The sequence below is a fragment of the Callospermophilus lateralis genome, chromosome X, assembly GCF_048772815.1.
Source record: "Callospermophilus lateralis isolate mCalLat2 chromosome X, mCalLat2.hap1, whole genome shotgun sequence".
Lineage (NCBI taxonomy): Eukaryota > Metazoa > Chordata > Mammalia > Rodentia > Sciuridae > Callospermophilus > Callospermophilus lateralis.
In genome coordinates this window covers 118,731,941-118,755,190 of record NC_135325.1, presented here as the reverse complement: position 1 = coordinate 118,755,190, position 23,250 = coordinate 118,731,941, and positions in this window count along the sequence as shown.

The window sequence follows — 23,250 nt, the reverse complement described above, 5'->3', positions numbered from 1 at the left end:
CCACAATTATCACATCCTAATGGATTATTTCATTCAGTAAGTAAATATTTATTGAGTATTTACTAGGTACTAGATAATTTTTTTAAACCCTGGTGTATAAATATGAAGCAAAGTCCCAATTCTCAAGACATTTAGAATGTAGCTTCTAAACTACACCTGATTGCTTATCTTCAATACAGATTCCATTGCAGATGAGGAAAATGAAAATCAACCACTGCTTCTTTATTTCCCCCAGTCTTCTATGCATGTATTCAGTAACTATGAGTAACCCTAGGTTGAGAGCAACTTGAGAGACAGCCTGGAGTACTGACTAAAGGAAATCCTTTTTCTTGAAAACCTGGGGAGGTAACTGCATGTATTTATTGTCCCACACCTGTTTATCTAGATTCTAAGCTAGGAGGGCAGAACCTTGTCATATCCATTGTTGTATCTCCAGCCTGTAAAACAGGGCTTGGAGTATAATAGACACCCAACAATTATCTATGAAGTTACCAGAATAACAAATGAGAGGAGATATATATATATATCTGGGTTCTGAGTTTCATAGGACATGTAGCAAAATTCCCTAAAGGGATGATTCTTTTATATTTTGTGAGAGAAATTTGGTGCTAGTATAGTTGGTAAAACTGCATTTTATGTTGGAACATCACTTAGCTATGACTATTTTTCCAGCTGTTTCAAACTTTTACCACTGGATTCTAGCAGGAGAGAATAAGCCCTTGAGCTCTGTACATGGTTAAAGTCCTTGACCTGTTTTCTGTGATTACACTGTTTTCCTAACATATTCCTCCTTTTTCCTGAATTCTTTTTTCTTGCATTACTTCTCACTTTTGGTCCTGCACTAATCCTCTTGCATCTGTAATTGTGTCTGCAGTTTTGAAACTCCCATAGTAGTACTGAAATTGTGCTGTAGTCTGTGAAGTCTTCTATTTGCCTTTAGTAATGACATTTTTTGATAAGCCTACCAAATGCCATAATTGGCTTGAGGGTTGACTGTTATGGCTGGCATCCATATATATTGCCTTAATCTACTCTCCAAGAGAAGAAATCAGACACAATAAACATTCAATAAATATCTGTTCACTGAGTGCATCTAGTCATAATAGTACTAAATATATGATGAAGTCATTGCCTGGATGACAAGAGTTCCTTAAATGGACAGGCTTCCTTCAATTGGAGAAATTCTTCTCTCTTCCCACATACACAGTTTAATTGAATATAATGTTTTCTTTTCTTTTATTAACCTTTATTTTATTTATTTATTTATTTTTATGTGGTGTGAGGATTAAACCCAGGGCATTCCACGTGCTCAGCGAGCACTCTACTGCTGAGCCACAACCCCATCCCTAATGTTTTCTTAAATAACCTACCTCCCTAGTTGTTTGTGATCAAGAGGATGAAAAATTTTCCACATCTTAACAATTTATATGCCCTAAAATTAACCCAAATTCTCTTACTAGAGCACCATTGGAGGACTAAAAAAAATAGGAGTAGAACCTAGAACCTTGCAAGTGGCTGATAAAATAATTCTTTTATTTTTTAAAATTTATTTATTTTTTTAATTTTTATTATTAGTTGTTCAAAACATTACAAACCTCTTGACATATCATATTTCATACATTTGATTCAAGTGGGTTATGAACTCCCATTTTTACCCCATACACAGATTGCAGAATCACATTGGTTACACATCCACTGTTTTACATACTGCCATACTGAGTCAACAAAGGAGTCAACAAAGGAGTCAGCAATTCCTTCAGTTCATTCTGCTGTCATTATTCTTCAGGATGAATCATGTGGCCCTCATGTGCTACTTTCACCCTTTCCTGAAAAAGAGTTTCATCTTGTGAATGGTTGAATTTGCCATTTAGTCATAGGGTATATGAGTACAAACACTCACATTTAGACATGCTTAGGAGAAATGAATATTATTTAGAGGTCCTGGACTTGAAGGTAATGCTGTGGTTATGAATGAACAACACTGGGTTGTCTCTCTTAGGAAGGCCTGGAGAGTGTTTCTGATTGCATGTGGGATAACTGAATTCTTCTTGATGCTGATGGTGATAAGAAGAGGGAAGTTTTATGAGCTTATTTTTGGAAGAAGGTGTGTGTGTGCTAGGCAATCAAGAGGTAAGAATATTTTTCATAAATTGGCATGGGTGTCTGACTTCCAGTGATTTTTAAAATAAGAAATCTCTAGAAATATCTGCTATCACCTTTTCCTTGAAAAAGATATTTTTCCTATTTTATTAGCACTCCTAATACTATCCTTTTAAAATATACTCCTAGTACTACTATCTAATGGTCTAAAGAAATATTTTATTTTCCTTACATGACCTTACTAGGCCAGCCCTAGTGACCAAATATCAGTTTGTGGAGAGGTCACATGTCCCAAGATCATCTAATCACATATTTTTTCCCCTAAGATTTTTCAAATTCACTTGGATGCCATATCTCTAGAAGAACAAATCAACACCCTGAAGCAAAGGTGACAGATAGAGGGAGAAAAATAGAATAAAATGAAGAGAAGGAAAGAGACAGTGACAGAAAAGAGGTCCTGACAGTGGTCAAGCTCCATTTTTACTTCCAGAGCATTCTTGTTTCTGCCTGCTAGAAGTTGAGTTGTTCATTTTTTTCCTTCATTTCAATAAACACTTTGTAGCCTTTCAAAACATACTCCATTTATCTATGTTTCTTCATATTAATTTTCTTTTACCATATAACCATAAAGGTTAGGGAATGTGCTATACTAGTTTGCAATCCATTTATTTGGTGATGAAATTAAAAATCAAATAATCAAAATGACATTTGAACAAAATAAAATAGAATATTTTTACTACATCAAATGACATAAGAACAAATACTGGTTTGACACTTTAATTTCATTTTTCGACAGTATGTGTGTACACATGTTTGCACTGAATCACTATAGGGTCATGCTCCAAAAAGTTTGAAAGCCACAGCACAGAAGTACCTGAATCTGTGACTCAGTAGGACACTTTTAGGGTGTAGGAAATCAGTCTAGATAGTTTCATTTTAATGAGCACCACAGGTATGTGGGAGGTGAAGAAAACTGTGAGAAAGCCTGAGTCATTAAAGAAACTTCTCTGTACTTGGAGCAAAGTATTCTCCCCAAAGTGACACTATGTGGAATAATTCATGCTTACATATTTGGTGAGAACTGCAAATCAAGAGACCACAAAGAATTTCCTTTCAATTGTTGCAGACTTGTGAGCTGCAGGAGAGTTCCAATTACCCAGGCAATTGGCTTACTAAGAAATTTATGTATTATGCAAAATCTGAGAAAGAATCTGAGTAAGTTAAGAGACTCATGACAATGAGGATTGTACGATCATAGCAGGATAATGGGTGTGCAGCACGACTCATTAGAAAAATAAAGCAAAATATCAGGATGACTTAGCCATGAATGTACATCTACATCAAATTTTTTCAAGACTGCTGGAAAGACAGTTGCTTCCTGTTTATGGAATTAGCTCCAATGGGAGGGATACAGTCATTAAGTGGAACCCAGTGTGACAGAACAGCCTTAGTATTGAAATGAGTAACTTAGTGGAATGACTATTCCAGTTGTTCTAAGCTAGAGTATGCATGCAGGGAAAAGTATCTTACTTGAAGAGTGAGTTGCAATGACCAAATTGTCTTAATAAAAACTATAAACTTCCTAACAGAAAACACAACGATAGAAGAGTTCTGGTTGTACTTGAACATTGGGGTCAGCTCCTGGTTAAGACCCTGGAATGGACACTTTATGGTAGGTTTTGTGCTGTTTAATACAGTAGCCATATTTGAATATTGAGCACTTTAAATAGTGCAATTAAGGCACTAAATTTTATTAAATAAAATTTAATTTACTTTTGGTTTATTTAAATTCAAGTTGAAATCACCATGTAGTGACTTTAGTAATACACGGAAAAAACAAAGCAATGAAAGTATCTAGAAGTTTGTGAAATATGATGGGAAATAGAACAGGTATGTTAGTAAACTTTGAGAATGAGTGACTGTGGTAAAAAGCAAAAGTTGCCTCTGCTTACTTGCTGTATACTTTTTTCTGGAATTCTCACACATATTTAGCAAGGTCTTTTTGAAACTTCACTCTTACAGATTTGTGAATAGGAGATTCATAGGAAGGAGTTTGGCTGAAGATTGACCTGAGTGTTAAGAGGAGAAAAGTGCATCCTTGGGCTCTAGAGGAAACAGTTACAGGGGATCAAAATAAAAGATCTTGGCTCCAAGGTGTGTACAATTTTGAGCATAGTTGAAACTTTAATTCAAGCTTATTCATTTTGTATTTTAGCGAGATTAAATGAAAACATGCTTTTGTTGAATTCTATATTTTAAAAGTTATAAATTGAGCTTAAAAAGTGGCTAAATGGACATATCCTCTCATTATCATCTAATTCATTTAATAGTGGACCTGACAACTGATTCTAAAGAAATTTATTTTGTGTATTACCTACAACAGTGGTGACATTATCATCCTATGAGTCATCCACATAGAAAACTCAAAAACATAATTTTTCTTTCTAAATTTTAAAATGTTAAAGTATTATATACAATAAAGTATTGCATATGTTTTATGTGTCCAACAGAGAAAAATATAAAACACAGGTAAGCAAAAAGGAGGGGAAATTTCCCTATTGACTCTGCCATTAAAACTACAGTTAAATTTTGTCATATACGTCTCCAGAAGTTTTGTTTTTGTTCCCCTGTATCTATTAAGGCTGTATCTACTTGCATATACTCATATAATAAAATGTAATCACACAGCATAATGGTTTTTAATTTACTGTTTTTCACTTTCTCTGTAAATAAATATAGATGGAATTAACTTTGCTTAAAAACATACACATTTGCATATATTTTGTTCATTTTGTGCATGAACCAGAATTAATTTATCCACTTCCCTCTTGTAAAGCATTTATTTTTCTTTTCCCCAACCATCATAAAAGTTCTATCTTAAACATTGTTGTACTTATTTATATATTAATGCACATATTTCCTCAAGGATATCAAAAGGTATCCTTTTGACTAGATAGTTACATTTGAGATGTTATGCATTAAGTTTTTATGATTTCTGTCTTTTTAAAAATATTTATTTAGTTGTAGGTGGACACAATACCTTTATTTATTTTTATGTGGTGCCAAGGATTGAACCCAGTGCCTCATGTGTGCTAGGTGAGTGCTCTACTGCTGAGACACAATCCCAGCTCTGAACCCTGTTTTTAACATAAATAATGACAATAGTTGAGATTATCAAGCACTTACTATGTGCTAAATATTACTCTAATTGCTTCCTGTGAGTTAATTCAAATAAGTGTGGCTATTATCTCCATTTTACACATGGAAAAACTCAGGCAAAGAAGGGTTAATTAACTTGCCCCAAATCATTTAGGTTGTAAGGAGAAACCAGAATTTTAATTCAAATCCCCTGACTCTTTGCCCTTCACTGGAATCTCTACCATGTTCCTTCTCCATGAGTTTTGCTGGGTGGGCTCACATAGGAAATGCCTTTCAGTATTATTGCTTATAAAAAGGAGTGCTTCTTGAGATTTTTTTCTCTAAACACATTGGAAAATATGCCACTACTCAAGTATCATAAATTTATCCAAATGACAAAGATAATTCTTTGGTTTTGGGTTATCTCAAACTCAGATAGGAAAATATAGATGTATCAACAGCAATAACAATACGAATTATGAAATTTATTCAGTTTCTATATTCTAGTTAGCAATCACAACAGGCATTATTTTTCTCATATTTGTATAGTGGTATTTACTTATGATTGAATACATTGCATTAGCTTTTCCTTCTGGATTTCATGGGAGGAGGGGTGATGAACCCTGTTTTATTCATTTCAGCTATATAGGGCCTAGCACCGTGAGATTTCTGAAAGTGATGTAAGCCCATGATCCTTTGACCTTATTTGGCCGTAAAATACTTTCATAGACATTGTAGCTTCAACAGATACAAAAACCCTACTATCTTTTGTCCTAAATGACCACTGATTTATTAGAGAGGTTTGGCACATCCCAGCACTGGGAACCCCTTGAACTGACTCTCAGAAGACTATAAATATGTACATTGAAGGGTGGTTCTCACAAAAAAATATCATGAGGGGAGTAAGTGATTTTTCTCTTTTCATATTACTGTCATGCTCTCCCTGACAGAGAAAAATCAAGAAGCAGCTAAAATTTATATATGACTACAGAATCAAAAAAGTCAAGTTTTTACTGCCACTGTAAATGCTTAAAGACATTTTAGTATTTAAAGTATTACAAAAGGAATTCATAAAAATGGGTAGCCATAAAGATGTGAATGGACTTGTCCATTTCTCAATTCTGTTCCCCGTGCACCCTGCTCATTTTAATTAGCAATTGAAACAAATACCAAGGTAAAATATTAGACTACCAGTTGAGGTTGCCTTTTCCATTTGGAAGTGCAGGCATATCTGCTGAGAAATCTCGGGTGTGACAATGCAATCAGGATTTCAGAAAAGCATAACCAAATGCAATTTATAGCAGCACTCAGAGAAAATTGATTGTGATATTATTTATATCATTTTTCTCTGCATTCATTTTTCAGTCCATGCATATAAAAATGTTACTTTCTAATTCATGGACTACAGACACCATAGATTATTTGAAATTGGTCATACATTTAAGATTTTAGAATCTTAGAGGAAAAAACATGTTCTACATAGTGATCCATCTTAAATAAAAATATCCATATAAAGAGAATTGATATCCTTTGTGCTTCCCTGGGCAGGAAATCAGCCTGCTCTACACTGTACTACATTAGCATGAAGTAGTGATGCATAGCAGTATGGTGGGCAGCCACCATTGGCAGTGATAACCATTATAGGAACTAAGCTGCAGCTGAATTCTACATTTGTATTTGAGAATCAGCTTTTCCCGTCTTGAGTCTGCACTTATCACATTCCTGAGAAGGGTCCCCAAAGGCAGAAAACAATGTGAAAGTGATTTTAGGGGTTCTTCTAATAGAAATGATCACTTTTCATCAAGTCATACCCTCATAAAATGTATCTAGTTGTTACAACATGAGGTTTTTGTGGTAAAAACCTTCTTATTGCTGCATAGAGAAATGGGACATAAAAGAACCAGCTATAGTCATTAAATCCAAAAGTGCTGCAGATTGAAAAGTGAATTATGATAAAATAATCTTAAGAAGATAAGAAAGTGTCTACTCTGGTCCTGATCTTAACTTTATAGAGACACAATTCACAAACCTACAATTCAGTTGTCTAAAGTGTACAATTCACAAATGAACAACCAGCATATTAAAAATACTCAACAACATTAATCAACAGGGAAATGCATTCATAGGTGTAGTCTAATAAATTTGTATTAATAGAGACATAGACTAGAATAGAGATTATTCAGAGGCTGTGGGGAGGTTTAGGAGACATTGGTCAAATGACACAAATTATTATGTAGAAAGAATAGGTTCAAAAGATGTATTATATGTGATGATGACTATACTTAATAATAATGGATTGTATTATTTAAAATCACCAAAAAGTAGATTTTAAGGCCTGCTGTTGTAGCTCAGTGGTAGAATGTTTGCTTAAAATGCATGAAGCCCTGGGTTCAATTCCTGGTATTGCATTTTTTAAAAAATAGATTTTAAGGCTTTTCACCACAAAACTGAGATAAAACTTATGCCAATTAGTTTTATTTAGCCATTCCAATCATTTATATATATTTCAAAATACCTGCTGTATGTGATAGATTATATATATATATATATATATATATATATATATATATATATATATAATTTCATATATATAAGATATAATTTTATGTCAATTAAAAATAAAATAAAATTATAAAAAAGTGTATAGTTCTATGGTTCTGAGTATATTCTCACAGTTGTACAGTTATCACCCCTATTTATATTAGGACATTTTCTTCACCTTCAAAGAAACTGTATACTATTATTCAACACTTCCAAACCTCCCATGGCCACTTTGATCCTAGGCAAATATTTGTGTAGTTTCTATCCATATATATTGTTCTATTTTGGACATTTCTTATAAATGAAATCATGTATTTAGTCATTCTTCATGGCTGACTTCTTTCACTTAATGGTTTTGAGGTTCATCCAGATTTTGGAATGAATCTGTACTTAATTTTTTTAATTAATAAATAATAGCCCATCGTATAGCTACACCATATATTTTGTACTTCCGTTCATTGATTGATATATATTTGGGTTGTTTCTACTTTTGGATATTATGAATAATACCATTATTAATATTTATGAATGAGTTTTTATATAGATATATGTTTTTAATTTTCTTGGGTATATACTTAGGAGTAAAATCGCTGCATTTTATTCTAACTGTATACTTAATATTACTGATGGATGGTCAATTTTCCAAAGCTCATGCACCATTTTATGTTCCTACTAGCAGTATATGAGGGTGTCAATTTCTTCACCTTCTCACCAACATTTGTTATTGTCCATTTTTAATGAGTGAATAGAAAGAAAGGAAGAAAAGGCTTACTGGCTAGCTGTGGAAAGCGAGGCCATAAAAGGAAACATATATGAGTAGTGCTAGGGCCTGACTTGTAGGGCAAAACATGAGTGCTTGATCCAAACATGGAGGCACCTGCACAAATGCTGTAAAGATACTAGTTGCACCAGGGTATGGTGTATGCTCCCAGCTACTTAGGAGGCTGAGGCAGGAGGATAACAAATTCAAGGCCAGCCTTGGAAATTTATCAGAACACTGTCTCAAAATAAAACTTAAAAATGGCTAGAAGTGTGAGTCAGTGGTAGCATGCTCCAGAGTTCATTCCCCACTTCCAAAAAAAAAAAAGAAAAGATACAGGTTATAAGTTTTGTTTTGATTTTGCAGTAATAACAATACAAATAAGATACTTTAGATGAATTTTCTCAAATTGTATGATCCAAAAATCAATTGGTGGAAAATGACATGGCCAAAATGACAAATCATGTGAGAAGATGGATTATCAAAATTATTTATTGGTTAAAAAGGAGAGTTTCCCATTAGTAATATGGTACAGTGAAATAATGGCTGTGAAGTTCTCATATCCTACAGGATGGGTTAGAGAAATGTAATGGAAAGGACAAAATATGCTCAAAAATCAGGTGTAGATCTAATAATTATAGATTATAACCAAAGACTGTGGATAGATTATAAAGCATTTTTATCATTATTAAAATCTTCACCTTTTATATACATCAATTAGATTATAAATGTCTCCCTCTTTTTTATGCCACAGATTTAAAGAACTCATGGATGATAGCAGATGTAAACATTTGTGGTTTCTCTCAGTTCTGAACTAGGTGTAAGAAGTATCTAGACTGCCACAAAGAGGATGGCACTTATTTGAGTTTAACTGTATACCTTCATATGTAACATCTATTCCCAGTATCCTTTCGACCAAACATAAAATTGCTAACATAAATTTGGTATGCCTCTCAGGAATCTGGAATCCTTTTTCATTGTGTGTGTGTGTGTGTGTGTGTGTGTGTTACTTAGGTTTGAACACAGGGGTGCTTTTCCACTGAGCTATATTTTACAGCCCTATTTATTCTTTTATTTTGAGAAAGGGTCCTGTTAAGTTGGCCAAGTTGGCCTTGGCTTTGAGATTCTCCTGCCTTAGTTTCCTAAGTTGCTAGAATTAAGGTATATGCCACCATGTCTAACTTATCATTGCATTTAATTAAGATCCATAACAATACAACTTAAACTAATTTTATATATTTTTTTCTGTGTTTTCTTATATATTCTAATTTTATGTATCATTTACTTGAGAACCAAAGAACTGAGGAAGTTTTTGTGTTTTTTAAAACCAGGCCTTTTTGATATTTGAGTTTGTGCATTTCCTTTGGAGAAGTATGAGATACTTTGGCTGTTTCTAGCACCTTACTTGCTTATGCATTCTGTGCTTTTCTTTTATTCCATTTTCCCCCAAATAATCAAAGTTCTTCCTTTCAAAAACTTCAGTCTAGTGGCAGAGAAATTTGAGGAAACAAAGCTAGTACTCTGTATATCTTTAGTGTAAAAAATGTTGAAGGAGCAACAATGATTAAAAGGCAACTTTACTTGATTACCACCTGGATACCAAGTATTATGTTAAACACTATATGTGCATTTTATATGTAAAATAACCATATAAGGTAAGCACTCTCATTATATTTTAAAAATAAGAATATCAACTTTTATAAGAGTTAAGAAACTTGCCAAATTAAAACATCAGTTATAAATAACAGATCTGAAATTTGAATCTTAATTTTGCTTAAATCTGAAATCTGAATGAATGATGCATCAGTGGGACAAGAAATGCATAATAAAAATATGAAGAAGTAGAGACTAACTTTGCTTAGGGACATTGTACAAAAACAGTGGAGGAGATCTCTGGCTTTAATGGATAATTGTAGGTCACTGGGCAGAAAACAAAGCTGGACCTCTGGTTGCCTCACGCCATACTGATGAATGGATTGTGCACAGCTGAAGCTTCTACTAGGGGCAGCTGGCAGGAGTGCTGTAAGCCACAGTCTTCACATGGGTAAAACAGCAAGGCTTAGAGTGGCTATGGCACATCAGCAAGTTACAAGTGGTCAGTATACATGAGAATTTGGTAAAAAGAGAGTGCAAAAGCTGAAAAAGTAGGGTAGGCTAACTAAGCTTCTGAAGGCATGTTATTTTAGCATGGAGAATAGATTGAGAAAGCACTAGAGGCTGGTAAAAACCTTGCCTAACTGTGGTGAGAATCCAGCTAGGGGCTGGGGACTGGGAGTGGGAAAGGACTCATTTGGAATTGGCTGAGAGCCATGGAATATCAGACTGAGGAGAAACCTTGATATTCTTATTTTTAAAATAAATATAATGAGAGTGCTTACCTTATATGGTGATTTTACAAATGAAACACACATACAGTGTTTAACATGGTATCCAGGTGGTAATCAAGTAAAGTTGCCTCTTATCATTGTTATTTTTTCAACATTTTTTTACACTGAATATATACAGAGTACTAGTTCAGAATATGTCACTCAGCAACACATCATTTTTAGTAGACCCCTGCCCTTCTACTCCGCTCTGCAAAGCCCTGGAATGGAACTTAAAACATACAGAGTCTCCTTACCCCTGGATAAATATATCATCACATTAAACTTTGTAATCTTGATTCTGTCATTTATTGTATAATCTCTGGCAATGTGTTAGTTTTCTAGGGTTATCATACCATGAATTGGGTGGCTTAAACCACAGAAATATATTGTCCCACAGTTATGGAGGCAAAAAAGTCCAAAATCATAATATCATCAGAATTGGTTTCTTCTGAGGGCTGAGAGGGAATAAAATGTTCCAGGCTTCTGTCCTTGACTTGTAGTTGGCTGTCTTTTCCCTAATCCAATTGAGTCAAATGTATGAAAGATGATTTATCATGAGCTTTGTAATGTTTTGAACAACCAATAAAAAAGAAAAAAAAATAAAAATAAATAAATAAATAGATGCACACTTTTTCATGTTAGATTAGAGCTTACTCTAGTTACCTCATTTTAACTTAACAAATACTAAAGATTATGTCTTCAAATATGGTCATATTTTGAGGTACTAGACATAGGCATTAAACATAAACTTTTGGGGGGTGAAGTGGAACATAATTCAACCATAATAGGCAAGTTTACCTATAGTAAACTCTAGAAATATCTCATCCAGTACCCCTTAACTGGCTGCTGCACCCATCCCTGAGCTGTGTGAATGCTGAGATTCATGAATTGTACTCTTGAATTTCTTGCGAGAATTCCTCTTGGCTGATGAGAGCTGTCTGCCTGAGAGATACCTTGGAGATTACCCTCTTTAACAGTCCATTTTGCATTACACTGTGAAATAATTGAGGAAGGTTAACTCTATATAGACAACAGGTTTATTTAGCTTACAGTTTTGAAAGCTAAAAGGCCAAACATTATAGCACAGGCTTGGGCAAGGGCTCCATAGTGGATGGTTGAGTGTGTTCAGAGGGAGCAATCACATTGCCAGGCAAGGAAGCAACAGACTCAGGGGTCAGGCTCATACTTTTCTAATAACTCACTCTCGCATGAGTCCATTCCATGAGACCAATATTCCCTTCTAGGGGCAGTGTCCCCTAAGACCTAAGGACTTCCTACTAGGCCCTAAATCTTAAAGATCCCATTACTTCCTAATACCACCCTGGGGACTAACTACAAAACACAGAATCATTGAGAGGACACACTTAAAACATATTCAAAGCATAACAATATATCACTATTGGGATGGTAAATGATCAACTGTTAGGGAGTAGGAACTACAAAAGCCCTGTGACACTCTTGTGATAAGACAGGATAACAGATTAGTTTGATTTATGCCCCAGAGCCTATGCCACTGCCCAGGCCCACATGCACATATACTGTGTATCAAACAGAACCAAAGTTTTACTTGAGACCATGTTTACTCAGCTCTTTACCATTCTCTGCCCCAGTTTCATCTATCCCATATAATTTTTGCCATATGAATCATTTTTCAGGTGCTGCTTCCAGGAAATCCAATCACAGTTATTACACAATTTTTTGTTCTACTTTTCTTATTTGGCACATAGGAAAATGTCAATTCATGCTAGTTATACTTTTTGTTATTAATATGATATTTAATTTGGCACATATTTATGTTAAAGCAAATCTGTAGATATGGTATATTTCTATGCACTATCAAAAGAGAAAGTCTGACTCTATGATATTTTGGTGCCCAGAGATTCTGCCTGGGGTATTCAAGTCAATTATAGTGATCCCAGACATATTGATAATTCTAAAATTGCTAGTTAAAAGTATTCATCTTACAGAAAGATATTTACAAGTATATTTATAACTGCATAGGTTTCAAGAAACTAGACAAGGTCTATGATAACAAGTCATGGACAAAAAGCTAGAGTTTAAAATAATGCAGCCATACATCTCCAAATTACTAGTAAGAACATTGTATGAGTTGGAAACTGCAGTAGCAGGTAGGATGAGAATCAACAAAAATATAGGTTATAACAGACCCTATTTCAAGTATTATAAAATGTGACCTTGGAGAAAAATTAGTTACACAAACAAAATTCATAAATACAGCCAACAAGTCATTCACCACAACTGAGTAGGATTTTCTGCATAAATACAAGGATAATGTAGTACTGAGAGATCTACATTGTGATAGCTTCAACATGTAAATTTCTATTTAATCTCCAACTATGAAGAAGGAAGCAAATGAATCTGATACTGAAATAAAAAAGAGGATTTTGAATTGTTTCCTGGGTTTATAACAACTCTAGTAGGGTAAGTTATTTTGCCTTTCAAAATAGCTGATTTAAAACACTTGAGCTCCTGGGCTGAGCAATTCAGATCCCACAACTGGGTTCTTACAATCTACATTTGATTTGTTAAAGGGATCTTAAAGAGGACACAAACCATGGGTATTATGTTTTCATACTGAAAAATTAATAGAATTCAGCATTGACATCTAAAACTCATTTCCATCTATCTATATGTATCTATCTATCTATCTATCTATCTATAGTTAAGATGAATTTAAAATGAACCCACAAAGCAACACCAAGAAATATTTCACTGAAAGATATAATATTTTTTCTGATCACCAAGTATGTGCCTTTCAAACATTGTTATCTATCTCAACCATTATTATAACACATTTTGATAGAGAATGGAAAAATACAAGATATTATTGTAACAGGAACTGCAAACTTCCTGAAAATTTAAAGTTGAAATCTGTCATTAATATATTCTGTTTGCTTCAGTACTAAAGGACATATGTTCCATCTGAATCATGCAGTTTCATGATGTTCCGAGGACTTGGAAAAAATACACCAGTTTTCCCCATATCATTCTTACAAATGCAGAGAAATACACAGAAGTTCTTCAAAGAGTACTGTGACTTTTAGTGTTGTAATCTATATTACTTTATTTAGAAAACTTGGTAAGCTTTCTCGAATCTCATAGTGAATGGGAAAAAAAAAGAAATCTATGTTTTTGTCAGCAGGTCAAATCCTTAGTGATTGTTCTATCCAAAATCTGTTGCTAATCTTATGCAGCATAGTCCATAAATTATAATGCAAACATGCATATAAATCTCAAAGAAGAACAAATAATTAGTTTCTATAAGTCAATATATGTAAGATTTTAGGATGAATTAAAAAATTAAAGTAATCATCCATGTATTGTTATGGCACTTTATCTTCAAAATCTAAAGGAATTTGTGCTTTATTATTTTAAGAACTTAACATAAAAATGATGTATTAAATATTCAAAACTATTTTTAAGTCAGACAGTATCTTTATCTTTTCCAATATTGTTCTATAGTAGAAATATTATATAATTTGTGTGACTGTTATATATATATATATATTTATCCTCTTTTGCATTAGTTTTTATTTAAATGCTACGGAGTGGAAAAAGGACAGAAGTAAAGATTCAATAGTGAGAGAAATTTAGTGTGTTCTTATAAGTAGGGAGTGAACATTACAGTAAATATACAAAAAATTAAAGGAAATGTATATATATATATATATATATATATATATATATATATATATATATATATCTTATAAAATATACAGAAAACATTAAGGTAAAAATACAGAAACTTCTTACAAAAGTCATGGAATGTATGAAAAAATGTATACTTTTTGCAGCATAATTGGGTTATAAATATGGCTCTGCTTCTTACCAGGTATGTGAACTTGATAATGTTGATGCAACCTTCACTAATTTTGTCATTAATATTGCAAAAACTCTAATGATCTCAAGAGCTGATATTGAATAAAATAGTGTCTGTAAGGGAATTTGGCACTCAGTAGGCTCTCAATAAATGTTAATTATTATTATTGGCAGTGATTATCATAAAGTTTGTAGGAGTAATTTTTTTTTCATTACCAGGGGAGGCCTCAAGGAGAGAATACACTGGAATACCTTCTTGGGAGGAAATAATTGAGAAATGCATTATGAGGCAGATATCTCAAAGGAGAAATAAAGTTTTTGTAATGACTTTGGTTTCTGTGGGCCAAAGTAAAATAGGATAGTGTTGTCCAATTTGTCTCATACAACCATGTGTTTTTGTAACATTCATTTTTCATTGAAGCTGCAGGTAGTAGTATTTGGAAGAATAATAAAGATATTTTCTAGATAGCTTTCTCGTATGCATTTGGGTCCTACAGATATATGCCTGCCAATATTTTGTTTGTTCCATATTGAGAGTATATGCAGCAGATAGAAAAGTTTGGTGTATTGGTCTGCTTCCTGTTACTAAAACAAATTACCTGAGAAAAATAACTCACAAAGAAAAAAGTTTATTATAAATCACAGTTCTGGAAATTCCATTTCAAGGTCAAGCAGCCTTATTACTTTTGCCTCTGATGAAACAGCACATCAAGAGAAGCATATTGCAGAGCAAAGTGTTTACATCTTGATCATGGAAGGAAAAACAGAATGGAGCAGGGTCTTATAATCCCTGTCAGGGGAACACCTCCAAGGACCTAAGGACCTCTGATAATGCTCCACCTCCTAAAGGTCCACAGCACCCTTCAATAGCACCACCCTATCCACCAACCCTTTAAAACATGGAATTTGGGGAGTCATTCAACATTCAAATCATAGCAGTTGGTTGTCCTCCTGTGTATTCAGTTCTCAATCTATTCTCTTGGCAAGCCTTACCACATACACAGCTGGGGAGCCAGATGCCTGCTTCATGGGTGTGAGAAGATGTGAGCATTTGATGTTAAAAATAATATGATTTTTAAGGTGGAATGTCCCCAAATATTTTCATCTTTGTGATTATATATATATATATATATATATATATATATATATATATATATATATTCTAGCCAAATAGTTTCTGTAAGAGTAGTAGATACCACTTGCCTCTCTATGTTAGAAATTTTTATTTTGTTGCAACTGACATATTGACTTCAGTATTTTTTACTTAAGTTTCCAAATGCATCCATATATCTCTTACCTTTCTAATTAGCTCATCAGCAATCTAAGGATGGGGGCCATGTCTTATACAGCACACACTGTATTCTCAACAACACCTAGTATTGTATATGTTTTGCAAATATTTTTTATTTGATTTAGAACTCTTCATACAATTATTTTCCTTCTCCATTATATTTATATAGAACTGTTCACATATTTAAGCAATAAAAGAAAAGAAAATATTAAGGGAAAATATTATTATATTGCCAAGTAAAAAGTCACACTGCTCCCTAATGTTTGTATCAAAATAGATCTTGATGGTTTGCTATTCTAACATTCACAGCAGCATGTGTTCCAACCAGCAGTTGGAATCTTTCAAAAAGACAGGAACTACCACAAATTGCTATTCCATAAGTATAAAATGCCATCCCTGCCATTGTAATAACACCAAGGAAGGTTGAATTGCATAGTTAAAATGATCCTCCTTTCTAAGTTGAGCCTCTGTGTGAATAGCTATGGACCAGACAAGCACTGATGGTCATGAAGACTTATATAACATGAGCAATTATTTACTTATGGTAAGATGTCTCCTGGAGTAAGTAATAATAATAACAGCTAGCATTTATTGCACTCAGTTAGTATACTAGGCACTGTATTAATTGCTTTACATAAATTATATAATTTAATCCTCACTACCACTTTATAAGATGGAGACCATTTTTTCCTTCTTTGACAAATGAGGAAATTGAGACCTTATGATGTAAGGCACATACCTAAGAAGAAATGGCTGAGTTGTCATTTGCATTGATGCAGTCTAGTACTCAAGTTTACCATACTTATGAATGCAAAGTAGTTCTTTTCTTTTCATCTTCTTCATTTATAATGATAACACAACTCACTCAATGATATGGTCAGAGATTTATTTTAATTACATAATTGCATACATAACAATAGTATTTTCGAGGGAGAGAGGATGGAAAGGCAAACATTTTATTTCAAATTACTGAAATTACTGGCACTTTTAAAGATTTTGAGAATTTTAATAAATTCAGCTTTGGCTCATACCTTTTGCCCCAAAAAAGTCTGTCTGTATGTATATAAACTAAAAAGTCCACTAATTGTAGGAACCCTCTAATTAAATTAGGAAATCTCAGGAACATGGCCTGAATCCATTCTTTCACTCTTGGCACATGATATCTATGCTTGTCCAGTGCCTTTTCAATGTATGCCTCTTTTTTGTTCATCTTGTTACCATTCCAGCCTTTTATTCATGTTAGAAATTATTCATGTACCAATTATGAAATATCAGATCTTAACACTCAGAAAGCTAATGGACATATTTTAAACACTTTTGCAAACTAGCAATTCTGTTTTATACATAACATAAAGTGTATACACCAGTGCTTTCTGATCTCCTTTGGATTTAAACAGAACTTCTTGGAATGTATGGCATGTCAGAAAATGATTTCATATACTGCAGTAAATATACATGATGACATATATTCCTTACTGTGGAAACTGGGTAAGATATAATTAATAGAATAAATGCATGGTAATAAAAATAACTATGGGAATTGATATTAGGTAATAATATGTCATAGTTTGATTCATAAGCTCCTTGAGTCCTGGTCCATGTGTAATCCATCTTTGTATCCTGCACAGAATTTGATACATAGCAAGTACTAATGATTGTTGAGCTATTGTAGTTGCCCCTAGGAATTGTTCTGTATTCTTTAAGTGGATGTATGGCATGCGATCAGGCAAGCAACACATCTTGAATGAATGTGGCCAGAATTGGGCTCTTTGAAAACTCATCCAGCAGCCTAATGCTATTATAGGTTTCAAGTTAGATATTCAGAAGCAGCACTCTAAACAAATGTGCTTAATTGCAGTGTAAAACTCATTCCATCTTGCTCCTAGTGTTTAATTGAACTGTACTAAGTGCATATAAACACAGCTCATTATCTTAAGACCAATATTCCACAACGAATGAAATTTTTCTCATGTTATTTGTGTTGAAGATTCCACATGCATTCACAGAATATAATTCAGTATTATGTTCTTGGCTTTTATTAAAAGCTGATGTAAGGAATGAACTTCTCTAATAATTTATTTTTGCAAATCCACTAGTAAAATCATCAAATAACATTATTTTAAAAAAATTCTTTATAAAAAGACCCTCATGAGAGATTCTTGTAGTTCAGATTAAAAATGAATCACTGCTTAACTATCCTTTTTCTAGGTGTAATTATTGAGGCAAAGCCAAGTACGGGAATAAATACAACTAAAATAATTGTTATCTTCTAATATTCCTGGTTATTCACAGCTGGATCTATACTTGCATAGTAGGAGTCCTAGGTGCCCTCTTGATACAAAAATAAAAAGTATTTTAATGGAACCCATTTCATGTTGACCCAATTCTGGGAGTGTTATTCCTTCTTCAGTTTCCCTATCTAGTATATAATTTCTCTATTGAAACCAAGAACTATTATGGCATTCTTCCCATTTGTTTGGATGCAAGCACTATACATTAGAATAGGAATAATAATAATGAATCTTGTGACTATTTTTCCATGTCAGGTTGTATACTTTGCAAAGATTATATCAATAATCTTTCCAATCATTTTTCCTGCACGTGTTATTCTTAAACTCACCAATTATTTTCCCTATGATGTCTAATCTACCTTATTTCCATCCAGCATATTTTTCACCCAAGACATTGTGTTTTTAATCTACAGAAGCTCAATTTTTCTCTATTTTTTGTATTCACTTAATTTTTGGAACATAGAAAATATAGGTATAACTGTTTTAATTTTTTTTGTGTGTGTGTATCTGTGTGAGTCTGTGTGTGGTGCTGGGGATTTAACCCAGGGCTTTGTGCATGCAAGGCAAGCACTCTACCAACTGAACTATATCTGTAGCCCAAATGTCCTTGTTTTGTATGTCTGACATCCATGCCAGTTTTGTGTTGGTTTTGCTGGATTGATTATTCTCCTAATTATAGATGATGTTTTCTTGTGTCTTTTCATGCTTAGTGATCTATGATTGGATAGAAGCTATTGTGAATTTCACCCTTGTTGGGAGCTGGGTATATTTGTGTTCTTATAAATGTGATTGAGCTCCATTCAGAGATGAAAATTTGTTTCTTGGAAACAGTTTGATCCTTTCAGGTCTTGCTTTAATATTTTTAGGCAGTACCTGCACAAGATTTACTCTCACTCTTATTTTTCCTTGCCAAAGATGCAAGTCCTTTCTGAGAACTGAATTTTTTCCCAGAGTTGCTGGTGGGAATTGAGCTACTCCTGTCCCTGAGTAGTGAACACCATTACCATTAATCCCTTCAAGGGGGTCTCTCACTGTCCTTGGGTGGTTCTTTCACATACATTTGCTTATCAGTACTCTGCTGAATACTCTGAAGGTTTATTGTTTTCTCTTTCTGTGTTTCTCCTTCCTGTGCAACTCTGTCCTATGGACTGTAGCTGTCTTAGTTTATTTCCATTCAGTTCTATCTCATCAACTTAGGTGTTTCACTAGATTTTTTTATTGGTTGTTCAAAACATTACAAAGCTCTTGACATATCATATTTCATACATTAGATTCAAGTGGGTTATGAACTCCCATTTTTACCCCAAATGCAGATTGCAGAATCACATCGGTTACACAACCACATTATTACATAATTCCCTATTAGTAACTGTTGTATTCTGCTACCTTTCCTATCCCCTACTATCCTCCCTCCCCTCCCCTCCCATCTTCTCTCTCTACCCCATCTACTGTAAGAGAAATGAATTACAGTAGATGTTTCACTAGATTTTTCCTTTTCCCTATATGGTGAGCCAGATACTCAAGACAGTCAATTGAAGAACTACTGGGACTCACCTCACTCAATGTTGAATTTAGAAATGTTTAGGTGCCTCCTAACTATCATTATTAATGATTTCTAATTTATTTCCACTATGATCAGTGAATATGTTTTGGCGATATCAATCCTTTGAACTATATTGAAACTTGTCTTATGGACTGAAATATGTATTATAGTTTTGATATATTTTGTTCAATAAATATAAATTTGGTCATATTTTTTGTTTTAATCTTCTATATTACTACTGATTTTTTGTCTTCATGTTAAATCAGGAATATTTAAGTATTCAACGGTTACTATGGATCTGTCTCTTTATCACTTATCATATCTTTTTACAAAGTTGATATTAGACTCCCAGCTGTGCTAATCTCTAGCACACTCCCAATGTAGCTTCCCACATAGAAGCATGCTTCTCTCAAGAATAATGATTAATGATCCTGAGGTTCTTTCTTTTCCTTACTGATGTAGCTTATTATATACTTTGTCCTACTGAAGAAACAACATAAGGGATTCAGTGGAATTCAAAAGTTAAATTTCCTTCTTCTAGGAAAAATCATTTTATGCTAGTTTTAAAAAGAAACAACTGAAGACTCTTATTAGTGTGCATGTGGTAGATAAGGATGTGTTAAATATACTTGCTCCCAGTTCTGACTAAAGTACTGACAGTTGCTTCATTCAGCCAGTGGTTTCAGATTGTGGCCAAAGAACTGATTGAACTAAATGGCCCCTTCTGCAATCTGCTCATATCCCTCAACTTGCAGACCCAGACTACAATAGAATTTCATTTTAAATTATACACAAATCTTACTTTGGGTTAACACATATTTCTAGGAGCTTCTACATCTACAACACAACTACATGCATTAAGATAATGAGCTGGCAGTATAAACATAAATACATAAAAACAAAGTATAGCTGCCATCGAGCATATCCAGGCCTCTATAATGCAAGTCCAAATGACGAAATCTCCTAAAGATCAAACTTTTCTCTAGATAGCAGAGTTGTAATTTTGAGCCTGTAAGTACAGAGAGGCCTTAGCCAATGTTCATGTATATTGGATGGCATTTATATATCACATTAGTAGGTTCATCTTAATAGTTGCCTTTTCACTTCCTCCCATAAAATTGAAGGGTAAGTATGCTTCATTTTTTTTTTTTGCTGCATGGAAGAATAATGGCTTTTAACAATGGCTTTTTGATTTGTACTGTGCCTTATAGAAAAGTTGGATTTCTTTTCCAAAACTAATCTTTTTCTGAGGTGTACAATTGTCAAGGACATAGTTACTGTTGTATTGTCCTTGAGTACATGATGGTGAATTTGAAGATCCCAAAAAGCTGCTTCCTTTGCATGAAATCAGGTCTCCTAAAAAGATACAGTTAATTGGTAGGGAAATGGAGACTAAGGTCTTCTGAAAATATTACATTATTTCTTCATTACCACTTTACAATAGAATGCAAAAAATTTGCTTTATACTCTAGGCTAAATACAGCATGTATTGACCTTTTGTCAGTAATTCTGTCTATTGTTCTGAGGTTACTCTTGAGATATAGTATAGCTATTGACAAGTAAAGGAGACGCCAAAGATAGAGCACATATTATTAAAGCATTCATTTTCTCATCAATACTTTATGTCTTTCTGTGGATAATTAATGAGGTCTTGGAAGGAATTAGTGCAGTATTTGGGAATGTGTGTACCAGGAGAATATACATACATTGAATTGGAAAAGAAATGTACCCATTTAAGAGGGGACTGAGTAATGTGAATGGAATGCATATAGAAATTGAACACTGAGACCATTCATATGGTTTTCCCATTATACCCCTACAAGTGGCCTATTTATTGCTCTTTGTCTACAAGGCTGATCTAGGGTCATTATGTTTCTAATGTTATACCATTGCCTGTATTAGAAGCTACTTTCTCATTCACCCACAATTATCCTGCATAAACAGAAGAAAAAGACTTTATTCCCCCTCAAAAGCCTCAGGATATGTCAACCAGAGAGGGGGTATTGATCAAAATGGACTCATTCCATTTACATTCCATTTACTTGACCAACATATGTATAGGAGGGATTTAGAATTCAGGAACTAAATCAGATAGTCTGTCTTTAGCTGGTCCAAAGCCTCTTGATATTGTTATGGAACTTATGCAGTCCATAATTGTAACCCTCTTATGTGCAATATAAGGCTATGTTTATACCTAATTCTGTTTTCAAACCTAAAGTTTTTCTTTAAAGTAGTTTATGACGATGAAGACTTTTACATTTTATATGGGCATTTGGCATTCTATAGATGTGGTCTTTCCAACCTGCAATACTTTCAAGTTTCTGCCATTTAAAAATGATTATTTTAATTGTTTTTTTTAGTATTCAGGGATCCAACAGAAAATAAATTTCCCCTTAGGTGGTTCAAATGAAAATATTTTAATGTATAGACTTCTTACAGAGGTAGGGTATGATTAAGGAAACCAAGAATGGACATCAAGACACCCAGAGACTACCCACAGCAGGAATCCATCATCATCTCTAGGGTTTAAGGGGCAAAGAGAGAAGTAAGGATATTTCCAGAGATCACTGATAGCTAGATCTATGGAGGGGAAGCCAAACAGGGGGAATTATAATTGTAGAGAAATGCATCTACTACTAAAGAAGCAGTGCAGAAGCAAGAAAGAAGTTATGAAAAAATATCACCCTAACCTCTTTCTCTTCTCACACTCTAATGTCCTGTTGGAGACAGAATTAGGCAGAATGCAGTTTTATACAGCACAAACAAGGGACAGAATACTAGACTAAGTAAATTCCATACAAATATCTGGATGCTTGGGCTAAATGCCACCCAAAAGACAGCTACCAAGAGGGGAAGGATCATCGCCAGGACAAGATGGACAGAAAATGGTACATGGTGAATCTGGGGAGGGCCGAGTAGGGATCAGAGAATAAATCATCACATATTTAGAGGTTACTGCTTTTATGTAGAAGGATGAGGTGGGAAGTCAAAACATTTAGCACTGTTCCATATCACAATCATATTTTGTCTAGACAATTGCAATTCTATCCTAACTAGCTCCCCACATCCATAAGTGTCTCCATCCAATCAGAATACTATGGCAGTGAGAACAATCGGTTTGAAACAAATGTCATTCGTCATACCTTGCCTTCCATTGCTCCTCCCCTTCACGCATAAGCCCTCAGTGGATTTCTGTTGCTTTTAAGACAGAAACAAAAATCCTTATTAGGTCTGTTCCCACTCTAATCCAAAACAGGTTTTTTTTTTTTTTTTTCCATTTTTCTACTTTGTTCAGCTCTTTCCGGCATTACTGGCTTTCTTGCTTCTTGCCTGATTCAAAACCTTTGAAATGTTTTTCCTTCTTCCTGGAATGTCTTTGT